The sequence below is a fragment of the Ranitomeya variabilis genome, chromosome 1 (genome assembly GCF_051348905.1).
Source record: "Ranitomeya variabilis isolate aRanVar5 chromosome 1, aRanVar5.hap1, whole genome shotgun sequence".
Classification (NCBI taxonomy): Eukaryota; Metazoa; Chordata; class Amphibia; order Anura; family Dendrobatidae; genus Ranitomeya; species Ranitomeya variabilis.
The window spans coordinates 876,633,360-876,658,050 of record NC_135232.1 but is presented as its reverse complement, the minus strand read 5'-3'; positions in this window follow the sequence as shown (position 1 = coordinate 876,658,050).

The window sequence follows — 24,691 nt, the reverse complement described above, 5'->3', positions numbered from 1 at the left end:
TGCATGGCTATGTGTGGATCCATTAGACTGTTTGCAAGGCTATGTGGAGGTCCATTATACTGTTTGCAGGGCTATGATGGGGGCCATTATACTGTATGCGAGCAATTATACAGTGTGAAGGTTTGTGCGGGGTCTATCATACTGTGTGGAGAGCTGTGTGGGGGCCATTATGCTGTTTGTAGGGCTGTGGGAGGCCATTATGCTATTTGGAGGTCTGTGTGGGGGCCACTACACTCTTTGGAGAGCTAGTAAGGGTCACTATAAAGTGTGGTGCGTTGTGCAGGGACCATCATACTGTGTTTAGGGTTTCTGTTGGGGCTATTATACTTTATAAAGGGCTGTGTTGGGGTCACAGTTGGGGTAATGTAACAACCCAGGCTCCTGGTTGTTACAATGGCATTGCTTTCCTCATGGGGACAGTGATGTCATGCTTGGAAGTGAGGAAGGATCCATTTGACAGGTATTCAGCACATGCAATGCTGTTCTGACTCCAGGCCAGAAGGGAGAGCTCTACACCCGACTTCAGGGGAGCTGCTATCTCTGGTAGTTGGTGAGAGGAGAGCGAGGAGAGAGAAAGGAAAGCTGGGGCCGTGGAGACGAGTGATCCTGCAGCTCCTGTAAAGGAAAAAGAAAGCAGAGCAGTCTGTAGAAGACTGAGAGGGAAAAGAAGCATAAGAGAGTGAAGAGCTGGAGAGAGAAGCTGCAACTGGGCTTCCTTCATGCTGAGCGCAGATACCGGTAACCAGAAGACCGAGGTTGTGGGGGTAACTTCATGCCCCATGGCAGAAACTGGTGGACAGCTGATTGCAAGTTACCTTTCCACCATTAACACCTGAGGACACAGTAGCAAATAGAGCCTGGGTCGTGATAGAGATCCTGTAAAAAGGCTCAAGCTACCTGTCGTACGGGTAGTGTCCTACCTAAAGGGGGACAGAGAGAAAATGTGAGGACCTTGTGTGAGGCCTAAGGCAGCAAGGGACTAAAACACCACAGTGCTAGAAGGAAGGCTTTCAACCCCACCTGGTTATAGGGATTCCCAATTCACTTACAAGCTGGCCGGACCACACCAGCATCCGTGATCCAGTACCCTGGAGTGTGGCTGCCTTGAACAAAGTAAAGTGGTAAAGAGACTGTAACCCTGTGTCCTCCATTTCTTACTACACCACCTATCACCATCTTCATCTACATCGGGAGCCCTGGGGACCCAGCTTCACCTGTGGGAAGCCATACCATCCCTGCTGCCATAACATCACCCCAGTGGACCCCTTTAAGCAGTGTCCATCACTCCTGACCGAATACCACAGGTGGCGTCACGAACTTTTATTATTCAACTAACCCCTTTAAAGACCATCCCTTTAACATGGGCGCACAGGGCCACGGACCGGGTCGCCGCCACAGTGACACATCCCTTTAAGTACCGGACTCGGTACCTAGTACCCCACGGCCGCTGGCGGGTCTTCCAGTATCATACTGTGCTGGGGTCACAATACTTTGCCGAGGGAGTACCATAGGGTTATCATACTGTGCGTGTGGAGAGTACTCTGAAGGAATTCACTGTGGAGGTATCATACTGTGTTTTTTGGGGGGGCACTTTGTTGGCATCATATTTCATAAGGGCAATGAAAGAGGAATTTAGGGGCTTCAATAGTAGAAAAATTAGTTTGTAAAGGCTGCAAAGTTGTGAGATAAGCTCTTCTGTGACCCCGAGAATATTATTTTTTTTGGGGGGCTGCTATTAGAACTTCTCCTATGGTGCCCCATAATTTCTATGTATGCCTCTAAGTGGATGAACTGTGCAGAGCTGTAGTTCTCAGCAGTACACTGTTAATGGAACTGTAATGTTCTGGCTCCATTCACTGTTTAAGTCCATCTGACAATGAAGCTGATCAGTAGGGGTGCCCGGTGTTGGACCCAAACCGTTCTGATATGATGACCTATCCTAAAGCTAGGTTATCAGTATTATAAACCCCTTTAACTGTATGTTACAGTTACATAAAATATGGACTTTAAACTAAAATGCAAAAGTAGATATGTGCTTTAAGTTTCTTCATATACATTAAATTGCAATGATTTCCCTGTGTAAAAAGGTTTCAGTATAATAGTAGTAGTGAAAAATCATATTTTCTCTTCGCCACGACAGCACCCACTTGAGAGAGGGGATCCGCCCCTAGGAACAGGAAACCCTATGGAGAGATAAAAGGGGCGGTCCCCCTCGCTCCCACAGTTTGGTTTCCAGTTCCTACGGGAATCCATGGAGAGAAGAGGATACCTAGCCTGGATGCCGCTTGTGCAGTTTACCTTGAGGACGGCATGGGCTCCAGAGCTGGAAGCAGGGTCGGGGGTCCTGGCTCAGCTTCCCCCCTCTGCTGGCAGATGCTGTGAGGCCAGGACGGAGAGGTCGTCTGGCTCACAGGAATTCATCCGGGACGGTCTGCAGGGAGCAAGCGCTCAGGTGGGAGTGTCGTCACACCGTCCTCGGCGGGCGCACAGCGTGGGGCTCCAGTGTATTTTCCCCCGGAAGTAATGGCTAGAACTTCCGGGGTTCAACGAGGAGGAGAGACGCCGCCTGCGTGGGTACCAGTAACTGCGCAGTCGCATACAGTATTGCCGCGACCCGGAAGCAATGAACACTTCCGGGTCTAACAGGAAGAAGATGGCGGCCCCCATGTTGAAAAGGACGCCGGCGCTGATACTCCAGCGTCCAATATGGAATCTGCACAGGACCCTGCGATGTCTTCAGTGGAAGTCACCGCAACTACTCCACGCAGCCGTACCAGCAGCAGTCGCTCTAAACAGAGCGGATCTTCCAGGAAAAGCACCAAGGAGAAGAGATCGGACTGAGCTATCCTCAGCCTGTGCCTCCGTCTCCTCCTCGTCAGCCGGTAACTTGGCAAATAGCTTCACTGGGGTGAGTGTGTATCTACCCTATTAAGCTGATTATTGTTCCCTCTCCTTCTGTACACCCTAGGCAAAAAGAACTGAAAAAACGAAACACAAACAGTGTGCGTTATGTTTCCAGCCCCTTCCGGATAGTCATAAAAAGAGACTGTGTAATTCATGCATTGATTCTACCTTAGGGGAGAGGCCTCAGTAAGATCAGAGGACATTAGGAAAATGATTAGGGATGAATTACGAGTCCTCCATAGTTCAGACAGGATGCCTCATACTAAGGATAAGAGTAGATACGATTCCCCTAAATCTGACCAGTCTTCTGATATGGACGATGGAAAATCAGATGTTTCCAAGGAATACGTTTCCTCAGATGGGGAACAAGATACATGCTTTCCCACAGACAGTATTGATAACCTTGTGAAGTCTGTATGTAACACCATGGGCATCGAAGATTCTAAGGATCCTAAAACGCAGCAAGACATACCGCTGCATCTACTTTCGGGGCTTTCGACCATGTTGAGAATTCTTCATTATTAAAGGGATAACGCCTTTTTGAAGATGGTGGTAATCCCCTTTGCCCCTGGCTTTCCCATTCTTATTTGACTACATTTTTAATCGCTGCTATTACTGGAAAAGAGGGTATTTTCCTTTCTGATAGGCCAGCAAACATGCTGGCCTATCAGAAAGGAAAAGACCCTCTTTTCCAGTAATAGCAGCGATTAAAAATCTAGTCAAATAAGAATGGGAAAACCAGGGGCAAAGGGGATTACCACCATCTTCAAAAAGGCGTTATCCCTTTAATGATGAAGAATTCTCAACATGGTCGAAAGCCCCGAAAGTAGATGCAGCGGTAGCATCTACGTCCAAAAAATCCTTGCTACCCGTAGAGGATTCGGGTTCATTGCAAGACCCACTGGACCGTAAGGCCGATTCTCTCTTAAAAAGAGCATGGGAGTCTTGTACAGGAGCTTTTAGACCGGCTATATCAGCTACATGCACTGCTAGGTTCATGTTAGTCTGGTTAAATGACTTGGAGGAAGGGCTAAAAGGCGGTCTGTCTAGAGACAAATTGATATCCTCTATACCCTTGATCAGAGGTGCTACAGCCTTCTTGGCAGATTCATCAGCTGACTCCATACAGTTGGCAGCCAAATCGGCAGGCCTGAAGAATGCAGCACGTCAGGCCCTTTGGCTTAAGGGCTGGAAAGGAGATCCCCAGACAAAATCTAAATTATGTGGCCTTCCGTGTCAGGGTGAGTACCTGTTTGGTACTAAACTGGACGAGATCCTAACCACAGCGGGTGAAAGGAAAAAGGGGTTCCCTAATAATAATTACTTTCCATCCTATAGGAGAGCATTCTGGAAGCCCATATTTAATAAAAGGAAGGATTTTAAAAACCAGGACCGCTGGGCCAATAGAGACACCTAACAGAGAGGTGCATTTTTGGGAAGCGCCCTTTTAAAACTGAAGATAAACCCCGTTAGAGCAGATCTACCTGTGGGAGGTAGATTGTCTTTTTTCTCAAATCAATGGCGGGGAATAACCTCCAACATTTGGGCAAATAGTCTCATAACTTCTGGCCTAAAATTAAAATTTGCACGAGTCCCTCCGGACTCATTTCTATTGACTTCTTTAAAGTCTCAATCACAACAGGAGGCTTTAGAGCAGGAAATAATAAATCTTCTATCCAAGGGGGTTTTGGTGGAAGTTCCATTCCATCAGGAGGGAAGGGGATTCTATTCCCCGTTATTCTTGATTCCAAAACCGGATGGATCATTCAGAACCATTATAAACCTTAAAAAATTGAACATCTTTTTAGAAAATCAAACCCTCAAAATGGAGTCTATCCGATCCACAATAAAACTTCTGTTTCCCCATTGTTTTATGAAGGTACTTGACCTAAAAGATACGTATTACCGTCTACCAATCTTTATAGAACATCAGCAATATCTCCGTGTGGCGATTGTGATGAATGGATGTATACGGCATTTTCAGTATACAGCAATGCCTTTTGGACTGTCAATAGCTCCAAGAGTCTTCACCAAATTAATGTCGGAAGTAATGTCGTTTTTAAGGTTAAAAGACACCCTCATAATTCCATACCTAGATGGCCTGTTAGTAGTGGGAAATTCTCCTTCACAATGTCGGCAACGGTTGTTTGATATGATTTCATCCCTGCAGGGATTGGGGTGGTTAATAAATTGGGAAAAATCCAGGTTGTTTCCAACAACTCGCCAAACATTTCTAGGTATTATATTAGACTCCGTAAGCCAGAAATGTTTTCTTCCAGAATCTAAACAATTAACAATTAGGAATAAAGTACAGTCAGTGATAGATAACCCTCTAATTTCCTTAAGAGAAGGCAGGTCCCTTCTTGGCTCCTTCACGTCATGCATTCCGGCTGTCCCATGGGTTAATTCCATTCAAGGCGTTTACAGTATGCAATTTTACAAGAGGAAGAAAAATTACAGGGTTGTTTAGAGGGTAAAATTTCCCTTTCTGTAGAGGTAATCCAATCCCTGACCTGGTGGCTAGAACCAAATCACTTGGTTAGTGGGGTCCCCTGGGTAGTTAAACCCTCAAACACAATATTCACTGATTCTAGTCCTAGTGGTTGGGGAGCACATTTAGGAAACCAGATAGTCCAAGGTCTATGGTCGATTACAGAGTCAGACGACTCATCTAATAAGTGAGAGCTAAAAGCTATCTATCATGCCCTATGTGAATTCCTTCCGCAGCTACACGGAACACATACCAGAATTTTGTCAGACAACATGACATCAGTGGCTTATATCAATCATCAAGGAGGAACAAGATCGGGAACTCTCATGTCTATAGCCGACGACATCCTAACTATGGCCGAGGAACATCTTCTGTCCCTATCAGCACTACATGTCAGAGGAGTGGACAATTCAAAAGCAGACTTCCTCAGTCGTCATACCCTCCACCAAGGGGAGTGGGTTCTCAATCATCATATATTAAAAATGATAACTGTGAAATGGGGTATACCCGAAATAGATCTCTTAGCTACAAGAGACAACAGACAAGTAAAAAGATTCACTTCACTATTCCTAACCGACAATCCCGATATTCTCAATGCCCTCCAAGTTCCATGGACATTCCAAAAAGCGTATGCTTTCCCTCCATTGATACTTCTTCCAACTGTAATCAGGAAGATAAGGGAGGACAGAGCGAATATGATCCTAATTTGGCCAAAGAGACCATGGTTTTCCTTGCTCAGGGCCATGTCAATCTCAGATCCATGGATTCTCCCAGAAGATCAGGATCTTCTCTTCCAGGGGCCCTTCAACCACCCTCATGTGAAGGGCCTACGGTTGACAGCCTGGAATTTGAGAGGCAGCTGCTAAAACTAAGAGGTTTTTCTAATAAAGTAATGAATACTCTATTGCTAAGTAGAAAAAAATCCACTACATCTATATATGTAAGGATGTGGAAGAAATTTCTAAGCCTCTACCCTTCGGCCTTGTCAAATGAAATTCCTATCTCTACTATTTTAGAATTTCTCCAGAGAGGACCTGATTTAGGCCTTTCAGTTAGTACCTTAAAAGTACAGGCTTCTGCTCTAGGGGCCTTGTATAGTCACAACATTGCGGGTGACAAGTGGGTAGCCAGATTTATTTCAGCCTGCCAGAGGTCAGAATCAGTTCAAATCCCTCACTTACCTCCTTGGGATGTTAATTTAGTCCTTGAAGCCTTGACAGGTCACCCGTTTGAGCCACTACACTCAGCTCACATTAAACACGTTTCCCTCAAGACTGCTCTTCTTGTCGCTTTAGTGTCGGCGAGAAGGGTAAGTGACATACAGGCATTATCAATAGATCCTCCTTTTCTGTCAATATTTCCAGATAGAATTGTCCTGAAAACAGACCCTCCTACTTACCTAAAGTATGCACTAAATTTCATAGATCTCAAGAAATTCTTCTTCCTTCCTTCTATAATAACCCTAGAAATCAGGAAGAGGAAACGTACCATACATTAGATGTGAGAAGGGCTGTAATAGCTTATCTAGACAGAACTAGCGCCTGGAGGAAGAGCAGGGCTCTCTTTGTTTCCTTCCAGGGTCATAAAAAAGGATCTGGAATAACAAAAGGCACGTTATCCCGATGGATTCGGGAGGCAATATACCTAGCCTATTCGTCTAAAGGGGAGAATCCACCTGAGACTGTAAAGGCACATTCCCCCCGGGCGATAGGAGCATCCTGGGCTGAACGAGCAGAGGTTCCAATAGAACTAATATGTAAGGCCGCAACCTGGTCTTCTCCTACTACCTTTTATAATCACTATAGATTGGATCTATCTGCCTCCACTGACTTTTCTTTCGGTAGATCAGTTCTTAACATGATAATCCCTCCCAAATGACTATCTCTGAAAGTCTCTCAAGTGGGTGCTGTCGTGGCGAAGAGAAAACACCGGATTACTTACCGGTAATACTCTTTTATAGAGCCACGACAGCACCCCTTCACTTCCCTCCCTGATAAGTTAATTTTGGATATGAGCACTGTTAAGGGTGATTGGTTCTTGTAGTTAACCATACTTAAGTTAAGTAAACATAAATGATGATATTGAATTACCTACTAAATCTGGTGGGCGGTTCCTCGCAATCTCTGTAACCCAAACTGTGGGAGCGAGGGGGACCGCCCCTTTTATCTCTCCATAGGGTTTCCTGTTCCTAGGGGCGGATCCCCTCTCTCGTGGGTGCTGTCGTGGCTCTATAAAAGAGTATTACCGGTAAGTAATCCGGTGTTTCTTTCTAAATGACCTTTTCAATCATATACTTAAATGAGCATAGAACTTTATGAACAATCATAACATGTTAACCAGTAAATAAGTAAGTACCTTTTGTATAACTGTATCTTAAAATAGCAAATAGATAATGGCTGCACTCAAGTTTATTGTGCTAAAGCAAGGAAATGTGCAATACATGAAATGTGAACAGCATAATGGCTTGTGAAATTTATGAAAAAACACATGAGATTTTTAGCACAAAATTTGGCCAAAAGTTGTGAGCCCATTCACCAAACGTCAAGGTAATCTCAGATCGAATGGGTAACTAACCTGTCTGCCTAGTGTGAACACTTACCTATGGCTAATAAAATGGTAAAGCCTGCATTTATAGAGGAGGTTAGAACCAACTGTGTTTGGATTTAATTAAAATCACAGCATGGTGAAGGGCGGGGCGTTCAAGTCAGAAAAAGCAATACATAGTAAATATAGAAAAACTGACTGAACAGCCATCTAGTCTGAACTGGTGCATAACCAAAAAGTCTTACATAGCAAATAGATAATGGCTGCACTCAAGTTTATTGTGCTAAAGCAAGGAAATGTGCAATACATGAAATGTGAACAGCATAATGGCTTGTGAAATTTATGAAAAAACACATGAGATTTTTAGCACAAAATTTGGCCAAAAGTTGTGAGCCCATTCACCAAACGTCAAGGTAATCTCAGATCGAATGGGTAACTAACCTGTCTGCCTAGTGTGAACACTTACCTATGGCTAATAAAATGGTAAAGCCTGCATTTATAGAGGAGGTTACAACCAACTGTGTTTGGATGTAATTAAAATCACAGCATGGTGAAGGGCGGGGCATTCAAGTCAGAAAAAGCAATACATAGTAAATATAGAAAAACTGACTGAACAGCCATCTAGTCTGAACTGGTGCATAACCAAAAAGTCTTACATAGCAAATAGATAATGGCTGCACTCAAGTTTATTGTGCTAAAGCAAGGAAATGTGCAATACATGAAATGTAAACAGCATAATGGCTTGTGAAATTTATGAAAAAACACATGAGATTTTTAGCACAAAATTTGGCCAAAAGTTGTGAGCCCATTCACCAAACGTCAAGGTAATCTCAGATCGAATGGGTAACTAACCTGTCTGCCTAGTGTGAACACTTACCTATGGCTAATAAAATGGTAAAGCCTGCATTTATAGAGGAGGTTAGAACCAACTGTGTTTGGATGTAATTAAAATCACAGCATGGTGAAGGGCGGGGCGTTCAAGTCAGAAAAAGCAATACATAGTAAATATAGAAAAACTGACTGAACAGCCATCTAGTCTGAACTGGTGCATAACCAAAAAGTCTTACATAGCAAATAGATAATGGCTGCACTCAAGTTTATTGTGCTAAAGCAAGGAAATGTGCAATACATGAAATGTGAACAGCATAATGGCTTGTGAAATTTATGAAAAAACACATGAGATTTTTAGCACAAAATTTGGCCAAAAGTTGTGAGCCCATTCACCAAACGTCAAGGTAATCTCAGATCGAATGGGTAACTAACCTGTCTGCCTAGTGTGAACACTTACCTATGGCTAATAAAATGGTAAAGCCTGCATTTATAGAGGAGGTTAGAACCAACTGTGTTTGGATGTAATTAAAATCACAGCATGGTGAAGGGCGGGGCGTTCAAGTCAGAAAAAGCAATACATAGTAAATATAGAAAAACTGACTGAACAGCCATCTAGTCTGAACTGGTGCATAACCAAAAAGTCTTACATAGCAAATAGATAATGGCTGCACTCAAGTTTATTGTGCTAAAGCAAGGAAATGTGCAATACATGAAATGTAAACAGCATAATGGCTTGTGAAATTTATGAAAAAACACATGAGATTTTTAGCACAAAATTTGGCCAAAAGTTGTGAGCCCATTCACCAAACGTCAAGGTAATCTCAGATCGAATGGGTAACTAACCTGTCTGCCTAGTGTGAACACTTACCTATGGCTAATAAAATGGTAAAGCCTGCATTTATAGAGGAGGTTAGAACCAACTGTGTTTGGATGTAATTAAAATCACAGCATGGTGAAGGGCGGGGCGTTCAAGTCAGAAAAAGCAATACATAGTAAATATAGAAAAACTGACTGAACAGCCATCTAGTCTGAACTGGTGCATAACCAAAAAGTCTTACATAGCAAATAGATAATGGCTGCACTCAAGTTTATTGTGGTAAAGCAAGGAAATGTGCAATACATGAAATGTGAACAGCATAATGGCTTGTGAAATTTATGAAAAAACACATGAGATTTTTAGCACAAAATTTGGCCAAAAGTTGTGAGCCCATTCACCAAACGTCAAGGTAATCTCAGATCGAATGGGTAACTAACCTGTCTGCCTAGTGTGAACACTTACCTATGGCTAATAAAATGGTAAAGCCTGCATTTATAGAGGAGGTTAGAACCAACTGTGTTTGCATGTAATTAAAATCACAGCATGGTGAAGGGCGGGGCGTTCAAGTCAGAAAAAGCAATACATAGTAAATATAGAAAAACTGACTGAACAGCCATCTAGTCTGAACTGGTGCATAACCAAAAAGTCTTACATAGCAAATAGATAATGGCTGCACTCAAGTTTATTGTGCTAAAGCAAGGAAATGTGCAATACATGAAATGTGAACAGCATAATGGCTTGTGAAATTTCACAAGCCATTATGCTGTTCACATTTCATGTATTGCACATTTCCTTGCTTTAGCACAATAAACTTGAGTGCAGCCATTATCTATTTGCTATGTAAGACTTTTTGGTTATGCACCAGTTCAGACTAGATGGCTGTTCAGTCAGTTTTTCTATATTTACTATGTATTGCTTTTTCTGACTTGAACGCCCCGCCCTTCACCATGCTGTGATTTTAATTACATCCAAACACAGTTGGTTCTAACCTCCTCTATAAATGCAGGCTTTACCATTTTATTAGCCATAGGTAAGTGTTCACACTAGGCAGACAGGTTAGTTACCCATTCGATCTGAGATTACCTTGACGTTTGGTGAATGGGCTCACAACTTTTGGCCAAATTTTGTGCTAAAAATCTCATGTGTTTTTTCATAAATTTCACAAGCCATTATGCTGTTCACATTTCATGTATTGCACATTTCCTTGCTTTAGCACAATAAACTTGAGTGCAGCCATTATCTATTTGCTATGTAAGACTTTTTGGTTATGCACCAGTTCAGACTAGATGGCTGTTCAGTCAGTTTTTCTATATTTACTATGTATCTTAAAATATGCATTAAGTAGATATGAATAATGAGGATTATCATTGTCTGGTTATTTTTAATGATGTGTTTATATACAGTACACCAATCAGTTATAATGAGCATCATGAATTATCCGAGAGGTGCCCTGACCCCATGGTACTTTATTATGCATTGGTGCAGTCTGAAGGGATAACATTTGATGGTACAGGATTTATGTCTGGATCTTCCAGCATGACATTTAAAATCAAATGTGCTATTTAGTCATTCTTGTGTGTGTTTTTGTTTTGCAGTACCAAAGGACTTCAAAAGGGATTTGTACATTTAAAAGTATGATTCTGGCAGAAACGTAAGAAAGCTAATGCCTAAGATAAAAAAGAATATGAGGCATTTAATATTATTTTAAAATATTGTTCAAACTACTTGCAAAGTGAAAATATTTGTGGAATCAAACATTAAGTTGAGTGTGCCAACAATTTTGTCCGGAGCATGTATGGAGAATTGTGTGAAATTATGTCCAATTTGCTTTTTTTTCTCTGTTTTTGTGTTGTTACAATACACACAAAGGAAATAAACATGTATAACAAAACATGTGTAATTGCATTAATTTTCTGGGAGAAAAACTCCATTTTCTGGAACAATTTCAATGAAGCCAACACTTTCGGCCGTGACAATATATTTAAGAAGAGGCTTTATTTATAAAAATCAAATTATAATGATGAAACCTAACTTTACAACTTTTTAATCCATGGATTTATAATAGAGGAACTCCCCCTAATGGGCCTTATAGGGTGGCAAAGAACTTTAACCCCTGCACCCCCTAAGTCAGTTTTCAAATTCATGACCAGGCCAAAATTTGTCATAATAACTCTTGAACACTTCAAAAGATCCCAGTGATTCTGAGATAGTACTTCATGATAGTATAATATATTAGAACAGAGCCATATATATGTCCACATCTGGACAGAACAAACTCCCAAACAGTATATCAATATGCGAAAAAAGGAGTCAAACATCTGTCACTACTAATTTTGATAAAAAGGTAAATATTTATTTAAATAACCACACATTTAAATACACAAGACTGGTTTAGCACGTAATAAAACCTAAGTCTAACCTGGATACGGGTAACACGATACCCCACACATCACCATAATAGTACAGCTCAAGGATACAGATTCACTGATTAAGTATAGACACCAATGGTAGTATAAATAAGTGATAACAGCACTGTCTACCGTCTAAGGGACCCATTCAGAGTAGACAAACACCTAAAGTCCGTGACTGCACCTTACCCATATTAGCCGTGGTGTGTGTGTGGAGTGCGCCAGCCCCTACGCGCGTTTCGCGTAGGCTTCTTCCGGGGGCCGTACTGTGTGTGTCAAATAAGCGTGTATTTATGGGACTTCGGCACCTGGGGCTAATCCTAATGGGACTCCATATACGGCGCATGCGCACGCGACGTCAGCGCCGGAACTAGCGTCACTACCGGCACTCCGGGATGGGCGAGAGCCCAGGGAGCCATCACCATGGCAACCCTGACTCAAACGCACAGCCCAATGGACGCCGGCGGCGACGCACCGTCACACCAACGTCACGGTCATGCGCACAGGGCCCAAAGATGTGAAACACTACAAACGGGAGCAGTGGATCTAATGCGGCAGTGTAAGTGGCTATAAAGTGACAATGTGCACAAATTGCCGCAAATAGTGCAATAACTAATAATACCACCAACACATACATTAAATAAATACAAAAAATACATAGATGTGTATACACATAAAAATAGTATATACCGGACAGTATCAAAAATGCAATAACATGTAATAGAAAGAATAGTGCATTCTTCAGGAGTCCATGAAATTCAAGGGAATCCTCCAAAGTGCAGACAGTGAAGAGATAGCGCCCGTTTTGGCAGCCCCATAATGTGCACAAATATCCGTAATTCAACAAACGCGTCCCGTTATGGTAAACTAAAATACAAACAGTTAAAAACATATTATGAATAAAAATATATAAAAAGACACACAAACACAAACCAGAGGATCCTAAATACAGACATACCAACTATATTTATAAAAAAGGGGGCAAAACTAATCTGTTCATTTAGTCCATATGGGACCAGTGTGTTGAGGACAGAGATCCACCTGAATTCACGCTGAAATAGAAGACGTTTTGTATTACCTCCTCTAATGCCCGCGTGGACCTTTATTACGTGCTAAACCAGTCTTGTGTATTTAAATGTGTGGTTATTTAAATAAATATTTACCTTTTTATCAAAATTAGTAGTGACAGATGTTTGACTCCTTTTTTCGCATATTGATATACTTCATGATAGTAGTAACATTTGATTGATATGCCTTGCTTTTGTTTGTGAAAATATCAGAAATTTAGCAAAATGTTTGCTATTTTTCACATTTTAATTCTTATGCCCTTAAACTAGAGAGATATGTCACACAAAATAGTTAATAAATAACATTTTACACATGTCTACTTTACATCTGCATCATTTTTGAAACATCATTTTTTTTGTTAAGAAGTTGAAACAGTTAAAATTTGATCTCATTTTTACAACATTCGCAAAACCATTTTACTAGGGAACACATCACATTTGAAGTAACTTTGGGGGGCCTATATGACAAGAAAAAAAACCCAAAGTGACACCATTATAAAAACTGCATCTGTCACAGTCTTTAAAACCAAAACAGTGGAACCCCCCACAAGTGACCCCATTTTGGGAACTAGACCACTCATTGAATTTATCTAAATGATGGATTCATCCATGTGTCATCAGTGAGCACTTGTGAGGCATGTATTTTGTCCGTGCTGCTGAAAAAAACTGACATGTCTGTTAGCTTTTCACATGGACACATGGTCCGTGTGAAAAACATAACATGTGCACACAACTATTGAATACAGTGGGTGCGAGTGCATCTGGATTTGCAGCCATTAAAAAACGGACTGCATACGGACACAAGAAATGGACATGTGAAGAAGGTCTAAGCTGAATTTGTATTTGAATATGCAGCGCCCCAGAGTCCTGGTCGTTGCAGTAATGTCGCTCTGCCACTAAGGGGAGTGATGTTACGTCTGATTGCACTAAAGGAGTTTCTCTGAGCAGGTAACACTCACACTACACTTCACACTCCGGCCACCAGGGGGGGTGGTTCTATCTAGTAGGCCACTCCTCACACTCTGGTAAAACTGGGGGTTGGACAGGAAGACAGAGAGAGAAGTAACTGGGAAGAGCTGGTGAGAGGACCTGTCAGGGATGGGATCCTGGCAGACTCCTAAGAGCAGAACTAACCAGTGAGCAACGGGAATACAGAAAAGAGGAATTAGGACCAGAAGGAGTCGTGCTGTTAGACCGAGGCAACATCCTTCTGAGGCGCAAACAGTCGGTGGCCGGAACGCCGAGCAAGTAAGAGACTCTAAGTACTACTGCAAACCACGGCAGGGCAGCCAATTATAGGTTGGCTGTCTCACACAAATCACCTAAGCAGACATCGGAGGCAGCTGTGGGAGAGGGGCGACTCTAGGGTCCTGGAAGAACTCCAGGCCTACCCCGTCATACGGGTGCGTCCTACCATATCACCTGGGGGACGGAGAGAACGAACATCAGAGACAGACAGATTCAGTTGTGAGGACTATCCCGGGAGCTCAGCAGGGAAGGACTACAACACCCAGCGCTAGAAGGTAGACACTGATTCCCACCTGTAAAGAGAACTCCTGATATGCCTTTGGACCGGCCGGTCTCTGACAACCCGGCGGACAGCGCTCTGGACTGAGGTCTCTAAAACCTTCAGTAAAGAAGTAAAGAGACTGCAACCTGGTGTCCTCGTTATTTACTACAGCATCACCACCATCATCCATATCATATCTATTATTCACTGTATGCCCCACGGCAGGGTCACGGACCGGGGCCTAGCCACCGTGACAACCCCAGAGCAGAGGCTCACAGGCCCGGTACCGGGTACCCCTCGGCCCTGCGGCAGTGGGGGCGCTCCAACTTGGCGTCACGAACAGGATCTACTTAAGCCTGAAGAATCAGGTCATGTGTGCCTTGGAACTGTGATTTATTGTTCTTGGACTGTGTATTGCCATTTACCGCCAAAAAATTTGCCATTGCCGTGCACGGAGGGAGGAGCCTTAGCTTCGTGGGTGGAACCAGCCAAAAGAAGCGCGGAACGGAAAGCGCAGTAAGGCGCCAATCCCAGAAGAGGAACTCCGACCTTCAGCAGGTTAGTGGGAGGAAGGGACAGCCATATCCGAGTCAGGAGGAGAGGAGGTGGCGGCCGCAGCCGCGGACGCAGGGGCAGCTCCGGTCCCCGCAGCGAGTGAAGCCGCGGCCCTAATGCCACCACCAGTTGCCGCAGAACCCGCTGTCCCCCTCAGCCAGTCGGACACTGCCGCTAACACAAAAGCCATAATGCCCTTCTCCATGCCGTACCTGCCCGGAGCGACCTGGCTCCCACGATACTCGGGGGAGTCGCATACATTCACTGACTTTAAGGAAGGGCTCTGCAGCCTGCTCGAGTTCTATCCCCTGACAGAGCCTCAGAAGGTTCATATGATAACCGGCCAACTCTTTGGGGCGGCTCTGAGAGAATTGAAGTCCTGGCCCGCCGAGGATAAGGGAACTGCACAACAGATTTTTGCAAAGCTGAAAGCCACCTTCGATACTCGCACTGCTACAGAAATTAAACTGACTTTCTATGGATGCAAACAAAGGCCGCAGGATAGCTTACGGGACTATGCCCTTAATCTCCAAGAGGCGATGCGGGCCATTAAGCAGAGTGACCCCGGCAGCATGCAAGATGAGGAAAAACTTCTGAAGGAGTGGTTCATTGAGGGCCTTCTGTGCAGTCACCAGCGGGGCCAATTGCACTTCCTGGCCATGCAAAATCCAGACTTGACTTTTGCGCAATTCAAAGATAAGGCTATCCAGGCATTGCAGGAGCGACAGCCCAGCCGTGTAATACCACCCAGGCGCCCCGCTCTCACATACCACCAGGAGGTGGCATCGGATACCCCAGTTGCCGCGGAGGCCGTCGCCCAGAGCTTCGAGGACGACTCCCCTGCAGGACTCCGTCTTCAGATGCAGGAGCTGACCAAGAGCGTTGCTGCCCTAGCCCGGACGGTGCAGTCCCTACAGGAGGCCCCCAAGGAAAAGATCCAGCTAGCCTCCGGACCAGAAGATGTCCCCTGGACGCGACAGAAGAGGACCCCACCGACCAGAGGCCGGGACAGCGATCGCTTCCATCAGGACGGACGACCCATCTGCCGCCGATGTCACCAGGTGGGCCACCTTGCAAGGTACTGTCCTTTAAATGAGCAACCCCTGGGGCAAAGGGCCAACCCCCAGGAGTAGGACGGTCAGGCCCGCAGCATTGGAGAACCAAGTATATTGGAGGACGACCAGTTCTCCCTGTAGTGGTTGATGGAATCCCCTTGAACGCTTTGCTGGACACCGGTTCTCAGGTGACAACTATACCTTACGTGCTTTATAAACGGTATTGGGAGGACGCTGATATTACTCGTGGCCCTGACGATGATTTCACCATAATAGCCAGTAATGGTCAGCCGTTACCACAAGTGGGGTATAAGGAGGTCACCATCAAGGTGGGGCGGGTGGAATTGAAAGCCCAAGGGATTGTGATTGTTGATATTGATCGTCGAGAATGTAATCCCATGATGACTCTTGGTACTAATGTTATAGAAAATTGTCTTGCAGAAGTTATTGTTTTGTTGCAACAGGTGGCAGAAACCGCTGGCCACAGCGAGCAACGGGCCCTGCAGAAGGAAATCAGAGCTCTGATGCAGAGACAGCAGGTAGAGCTGCCTGGTGGTGAGATTGGTCGTGTCACTGTGAGTGATTCAAATCCCATCGCGATACCCCCTAGGAGTGAGATGTTAATATGGTGTCGGGCAGCCATAGGCCTCAGGGGTAAGGACTACCAGGCCTTGGTAGAACCCATATATTCAGACAGTAGGCCTACTGTTCTGACAGCCCGGGGGGTGGTCGACGTCCGCCAGGGGAGAGTGCCGTACGTGTCCTCAATTGTGGGGAGGAAGAGATTCACCTCACCAAGTATACCACGCTCGCCAAACTGTTCACTGTCAATAATAGTGTGATACAGACACCTGAACCCTTGGTCCCGTCAAACGTGGCGGAGAACAAAGGTTCTGCAGAGCACTCGAAAGACTGGTGTCGGGAATTGCATGTGGGCACTGACTCTACCCCATGCCATCAAAAACAGGGGGCCTACAGGGTGGTACACGAGTACGAGCAGGTATTCAGCAAACACCCCTTAGATTTTGGGCAGGTGAAAGGGATCCAACATCACATCCCCACGGGAGATCACCGACCCATAAAAGAGAGATATCGCCCTGTACCCCCAGCTCATTACCAGTGTGCCAAGGACATGCTTCGGGAAATGAAGGAGGCTGGGGTGGTGAGAGACAGCTGTAGCCCCTGGGCAGCTCCGTTAGTCCTTGTTAAAAAGAAAGATGGTACAATGAGGATGTGTGTTGATTACAGGCAGTTGAATTGCATTACACATAAGGACGCATACCCACTGCCCAGGATAGAGGAGTCTCTGGCTGCCTTAAAATCTGCTAACTACTTCTCTACCTTAGATCTCACCAGTGGGTACTGGCAGGTTCCTGTAGCGGAGGCGGACAAAGAGAAGACGGCCTTCACGACACCAATGGGTCTCTGCGAGTTCAACTACATGCCCTTCGGATTGTGCAATGCTCCCGGGACGTTCCAGAGGATGATGGAGTGCTGCCTAGGACACATGAACTTTGAAACTGTGCTGCTGTATTTGGATGATGTCATTGTCTTCTCCAAGACCTACGAAGACCATCTGAAGCACCTGGCCGAGGTGTTTGAAGCCCTGTCCAACTTCGGCTTAAAGGTGAAACCGTCCAAGTGTCATCTGCTGAAACCTAAAGTGCAGTACCTGGGCCATGTGGTGAGCGCTGAAGGAGTGGCCCCAGACCCCGACAAGGTCACAGTGATCAAGGACTGGCCAAAGCCCAGTGACCTCCACGAAGTCCGGCAGTTCCTCGGGCTGGTAGGCTATTACCGAAGGTTCATTAAGGACTTTACCAAGAAGGCCGCACCCTTGCAAAACCTGTTGGTGGGCCAACCAAAGAAGACCAAGGGGAGAAACACCCCCTTTGATTGGAACAAGGAGCTGGAGGAATCCTTCACCTGTTTGAAGTCGGCACTGATGGGAGAAGAGGTACTGGCTTACCCCGAATACGACCAACCGTTTGTGCTGTACACAGATGCCAGTAATGTGGGATTAGGAGCCGTGCTGTCCCAGGTCCAGAAAGGCAAAGAAAGGGTGATCGCTTACGCCAGCAGAAAACTCCGTCCCACGGAAAGGAACCCTGACAACTACAGTTCCTTTAAGCTGGAATTCCTTGCCGTTGTCTGGGCAGTGACAGAGAGGTTCAAACACTACCTGGCCTCCGCGAAATTCACCATCTTCACGGACAACAATCCGCTAACGCATCTGGATACTGCCAAACTCGGGGCTTTGGAACAGCGATGGATGGCCCGGCTGTCCAACTATGATTACACCATCAAGTACCGGGCAGGACACGAGAATGCCAATGCCGATGCCTTGTCCCGAATGCCCAATTTGCCAGAAGCGGGAGAAGACCCGGAGGCACTTGAAGAGGTGGAGTTGCCTGCATTCCATCGCCCCAAAGCCACTCAGAGCTCTCATCATGTGAAGAACAGGCACAAGAACCAACCGGATGACACGCTGAATCCCCTGCCCCATCACGGGTGGGCGGAAACCCAGGATGGTGACCCCGCGGTCCGTCGGGTGAAGGAGCTCTTGACGCAGGCAGGGTTGCACCCTGGCCCAGATGACCCACAAGAGACCCAACAGCTGTGGAAGGGGAGAAGCAAACTGTTTATCCATGATGGCAAGTTGTGCAGGAGGAGCATCGACCCACGTACTCACGAATTGGTGTGGCAGATAGTGGTGCCAAGGCGAGATGCGCCCATGGTTCTGGGAGCCTACCATGATGGAGCCAGACACTTCGGATGGAGGAAGCTGGAAAGGCTCCTCCGAGGGAGGTTCTATTGGATTGGCATGAAGAGAACCATTGAGAAGTGGTGTCGGGAGTGTGGTCCATGTGGTCTGCGCAGGAAGGACCGTGACAGTCAACGGGCTCCCCTGCGGCCTATCATCACCAAACGGCCGCTCGAACTGGTCGCGTTGGATCATGTGAAGCTGACACCTAGCCGGTCGGGCTATATCTACGCCCTTACCATCGTGGACCACTACTCCAGGTTTTTGGTGGTTGTACCTGTCAAGGATCTAACGGCCAGGACTGCCGCCAGGGCCTTCCAGCAGCACTTTTGTAGGCCCCATGGCTACCCAGAGAAGGTACTGACTGATCAGGGACCTGCATTTGAAGCGGAAGTGTTCCAAGAATTCTGTCAACTGTACAGGTGTAAGAAGATCAGAACCACACCATACCATCCTCAAACCAACGGGATGTGTGAGAAGATGAACCAAGTGGTAATCGATTTATTGAAGACCTTGCCTGTGGAGGAACGGAACCTGTGGCCAATAAAGTTGCCTGACTTGGTGGATATGTACAATCACATCCCAGTAAGTTCCACCAACTGTACTCCAGCGTACCTGATGCGAGGAAGATCTAGTCGGTTACCCGTTGATCTGGACATGGGGGTCCTAGTACCCGAAGATACCTCGCCGGATGCAGATTGGGATGCAGAGAGGCAGCGAAGGTACCGCGAAGTACAGGAGTGTGTAGAAAGAAGTCTCGCCCAGGCTAGGCAGAAACAAGAAAGGGACTACAACCAACACGCTCCTGCGATTCCCCTGTCACCTGGTGAGCAAGTACTTAAACGAAAGAGGAGATTACACAAGCTCGATGACCAATGGGAAGCGGAACCGTATACCATCCTGCCATCCGATTTCGACAACACAAAGGTCTGTCTCATCAGCAAGGACAGAGGGGAGACCTCGACAGCGGTATCCAGGGATCACCTTAAGGTCTGCCCCGATAAGTTGAGAGAGAGGGACACGGCCCCAAGAATCTCCCCACCGGTGGGAAAGGAGAAGATGATCCATACCGTCCTTGGTGACTTTCCCCAGTCCTGGACTCAGATAAATCAGGCCATCGTGATACCTGTTCTAACGTTTGAACAGCCGGACCCACCAGAAGCGATGGTGGTACCAGATCATCCGGCCCCGCAACCTCAACAAGCCCTACCTGAAAATGCCATGCCAACCGTTGAACCGGCAAATCCTCCCTCTGCTATCGGTGAACCTGCTGTACCCACTGTTGATAGCAGCAGCTCAGAGAGCCCCAACCTGCCAGTGCTACCCAGACTCACTAGAAGTGTAGTTAGAAGACAGTGCACTACACCAGCGGTAGCAAGCATAGCGGGCCCTGTTAGGCCAATAGCAACCCCTGCGCTGCGAAGGTCCACACGCAGCACTCAGAACCAAACTCCCCTCCGCTACAAAACTTGGAGGTATTGATAAGGGCTGCTATCTAGTTGAAAATGTTTGTGTACATATTTTTGTTACAGGTTATAAAATGGACAATAGAGTAATGGACGGTGAATTGCTCAAAAACTTTCAAAAGGGGGACCGCTTTGTTTACCCGGGGTCCCCGCTGTTTCAACCATTGAACTGAGAGTCATAAACTGTGCATGACCTAACTTTTGCAACGTTCAAGAGTCCTCACCTCCCATAAAGGGAAGCACTGTTATGTTTAATTGTTTATGCTATTTCAAAATTGTGTGTGTTTTCTGTTAACATGTATTATTGTTCTTGTTTTCCCAGTCCGGGAGTACTGGATTTAACCGGAGGGGAGTGCAGCGCCCCAGAGTCCTGGTCGTTGCAGTAATGTCGCTCTGCCACTAAGGGGAGTGATGTTACGTCTGATTGCACTAAAGGAGTTTCTCTGAGCAGGTAACACTCACACTACACTTCACACTCCGGCCACCAGGGGGGGTGGTTCTATCTAGTAGGCCACTCCTCACACTCTGGTAAAACTGGGGGTTGGACAGGAAGACAGAGAGAGAAGTAACTGGGAAGAGCTGGTGAGAGGACCTGTCAGGGATGGGATCCTGGCAGACTCCTAAGAGCAGAACTAACCAGTGAACAACGGGAATACAGAAAAGAGGAATTAGGACCAGAAGGAGTCGTGCTGTTAGACCGAGGCAACATCCTTCTGAGGCGCAAACAGTCGGTGGCCGGAACGCCGAGCAAGTAAGAGACTCTAAGTACTACTGCAAACCACGGCAGGGCAGCCAATTATAGGTTGGCTGTCTCACACAAATCATCTAAGCAGACATCGGAGGCAGCTGTGGGAGAGGGGCGACTCTAGGGTCCTGGAAGAACTCCAGGCCTACCCCGTCATACGGGTGCGTCCTACCATATCACCTGGGGGACGGAGAGAACGAACATCAGAGACAGACAGATTCAGTTGTGAGGACTATCCCGGGAGCTCAGCAGGGAAGGACTACAACACCCAGCGCTAGAAGGTAGACACTGATTCCCACCTGTAAAGAGAACTCCTGATATGCCTTTGGACCGGCCGGTCTCTGACAACCCGGCGGACAGCGCTCTGGACTGAGGTCTCTAAAACCTTCAGTAAAGAAGTAAAGAGACTGCAACCTGGTGTCCTCGTTATTTACTACAGCATCACCACCATCATCCATATCATATCTATTATTCACTGTACGCCCCACGGCAGGGTCACGGACCGGGGCCTAGCCACCGTGACAACCCCAGAGCAGAGGCTCACAGGCCCGGTACCGGGTACCCCTCGGCCCTGCGGCAGTGGGGGCGCTCCAAATATATATTAATAGAGATATCCTATGGGTTGGCTCTCTACCTTACATTGATTGGTCTGTCTATATTTAAATAGGATTAAACATATATTACACTTCATACTATGACAAAGGGCGGTTGCTAGAAACGCGTTAGATTTTAATGTCTTACCAGAACTGGTTTGTGTAGTAAATAAAGACTAATCTTTTTTACTGCCTCCAGATAATAGTCTTGATATTCTGAACTATCTTTTTCATGAACCTGCTGTGCCACACCAGCGGAATTCAAGGCACCCACAGCTATTCATCCTGAATCCAGCTACAACATTAATGAAGATGGTGAGCTCTGTTTCCTTTCTTATGTACTTTATTTTATACACAGGCCAGATTTGTAGCGGCAGGTGTCACATTAATAAGTTGTGTCCTTTATATCCCCCTTTCTGTAACTCACTCAGCACTTGCTTTGCAACCTTCCTTTCTTTGAGATTTGAGAGGTCTCACATGGGAAATGTTGCCCTGGTACGATATGGGCATCATCAGTTCCAGAAGTACTGAAGCACGCTCCTTCCTGACTTCCAAATATTAGCGCTTTGATCACTACCTCCTGAAACTAAAGAAATGTACACATCTGGCCTGCACATCATGATAAAATGAAAGAGTTATACAATGCCATGTGTACGATATCCATGGCCAGCTTCTTTTACCACACCTTAGCTTTTTGCATGGTACTGTAGGGCTGAAGGATTTTATCAGAGACCTGTGTAGAGGAACCTCATACAGTGGTGTGGGTGCTCTCATCACCATGTATGGTGTGCAAGAAAAGGACATTCCTCAAGCACATTGTCGTTAGTAGCTATGAACAAACCTTTCAAGATTCTGTTCAGATCAAATTGGCGAACTTCCCGATGTTCGCCGAACATAACCATTGAATTCAATGGGAGGCAACATCAAACACATAGGCAACACCTTCAGGGAACGCTGCAGTACTGGACAAAACAGTACGACCCGGGAGCACTCTAGAAGAAGTAGAGAAAAGCACAGGAATACACAAGAATGTATACTGTGATGTTCCCTGTGAAATTGCTGTAACTGAACTGGATGTACTGTGAAAGAATTGAAGTAGTCTGTTATAAGTTGAAACTGGAATCTGTCTCTCTTTGTGTGGAACCAGCAGGGGTGAACCCACAGGAGACCATAGGGGACCCTGATGGTGCAGGACACATTACAGAAGGTACGCCACAAATGGGACAGTGTATATACTGTATGTGTCGGGTGGCCAGGGTGTGCTCCAGCAGCTATCATTGCAGGCCACGACTAAGGCCCTGGCCCCCCTCACACGTACTCTACTGAAGCTCGGGCTTTGCATTCTGATGCCTCATCATGCAGGTGGTGCTCAAGTTAAGAACATATATGCCTCGCTTCAGGCTCTTACAGAACAGCATGCAAACCACTGGTTTCTTGTCATCAGCACATTTTCAGAAGAAATACCACATGAGGAAACTCCTTTTAGCTGGCTTTTGTGTGCTCAATTTGTCGGCGTGTTGAGAAGTAGCAGGCAAAGTACTGTCTAGGGGCTAGCTGCTGTGCTTTTACACTCTGCTCCCTTTTATGCTGTGCAGCTGGTGCAGTGTGACCACCACCTCTTCCTCTGAATTGCCCACATCACTTGGATGGCCTTGACTCCACATGGGGTCTAGGAGCGCATCATCTCGAGCATCATTTCAACCCAATCCTCTACCCTCCATGCCAATCTACAAACTGCAGAAAGATGCAGCAGTTGGCACCTGTGTTTCATCATCAGCATCAAAGATGTGCTGCAGTGGTCCGCTGTTCATGTGCACTATCCCTCTCACGTACTTATCCTTAAACTGAACAAGTAGTTGGGCATCAGTACAATCTCCTCCACTTGTAGGGCAGGACCAGATGGATGGCCCACAGAACCACAGCCAGTGAAGTCATCAAAAAGCAGAAGTGACTGCTGATTGACATGGGGCTCAGAATGCTTACTTGATTTGCAATCGGGTGCAAGACAGATGTCCAGTTTAAACGCTACGCTTTCAGCAGGGGACCAGATGGAATACAAAGCGAAAGAACTGGAGGCACTCTGTATTAACCATCCAATCTAAAGCCGCTACTACTTGTTCTGGCCTCACAGTTCAACCAGCTGTTATCGGGCCTACAAAATTTTGCAGAGCGTCCTGTTGCCTGCGTACACCAGAGGAAGGGTTTCACTTGGGCACGTAGCAGGCACAGATTGACAACACCCTCTCCCTGCAGCAGCTACTCTACCTCCACCAGCTGCACCACAGCCACATCACCAATTTGATGCTCTCCTCATTTTTTGCACCCTAAAAAAACGTTCAGAGCAATATATGACATTTTTGCACAGTACACCCACACAATATGTTTTGCCGAGTACACCCAAAGAGGCTCTTTTTCTGAGTACAACCACAGAGATTGTTTTGCAGAGAACACACACAGAAGCTGGTATGTAAAGTACACCCACAAAGGATGTTTTGCAAAGTACATCCACGCAGGCCATTTTGAAGAGATCACTCAGAGAGGCTGTTTTGCACAGTACACCCATACAGGCTGTTTTGCACAGTACACCCATACAGGCTGTTTTGCTTTGCACAGTACACCCATACAGGCTGTTTTGCACATCATGGTTAAAATTATGGTATAAAACCATTGATATAGAAAAAAGGCAGGTAACCCTGAAAACTCATGGCCTTACGCGTTTCAAGCCAACACGCATTCTTAATAACCCATTCATGACCTTGGGATTTTCCGTTTTTCCGTGTTCGTTTTTCGCTCCCCTCCTTTCCAGAGCCATAACTTTTTTATTTTTCCGTCAATATGGCCATGTGAGGGCTTATTTTTTGCGGGACGAGTTTTACTTTTGAACGACATCATTGGTTTTACTATGTCATGTACTGGAAAATGGGAAAAAAATTCCAAGTGC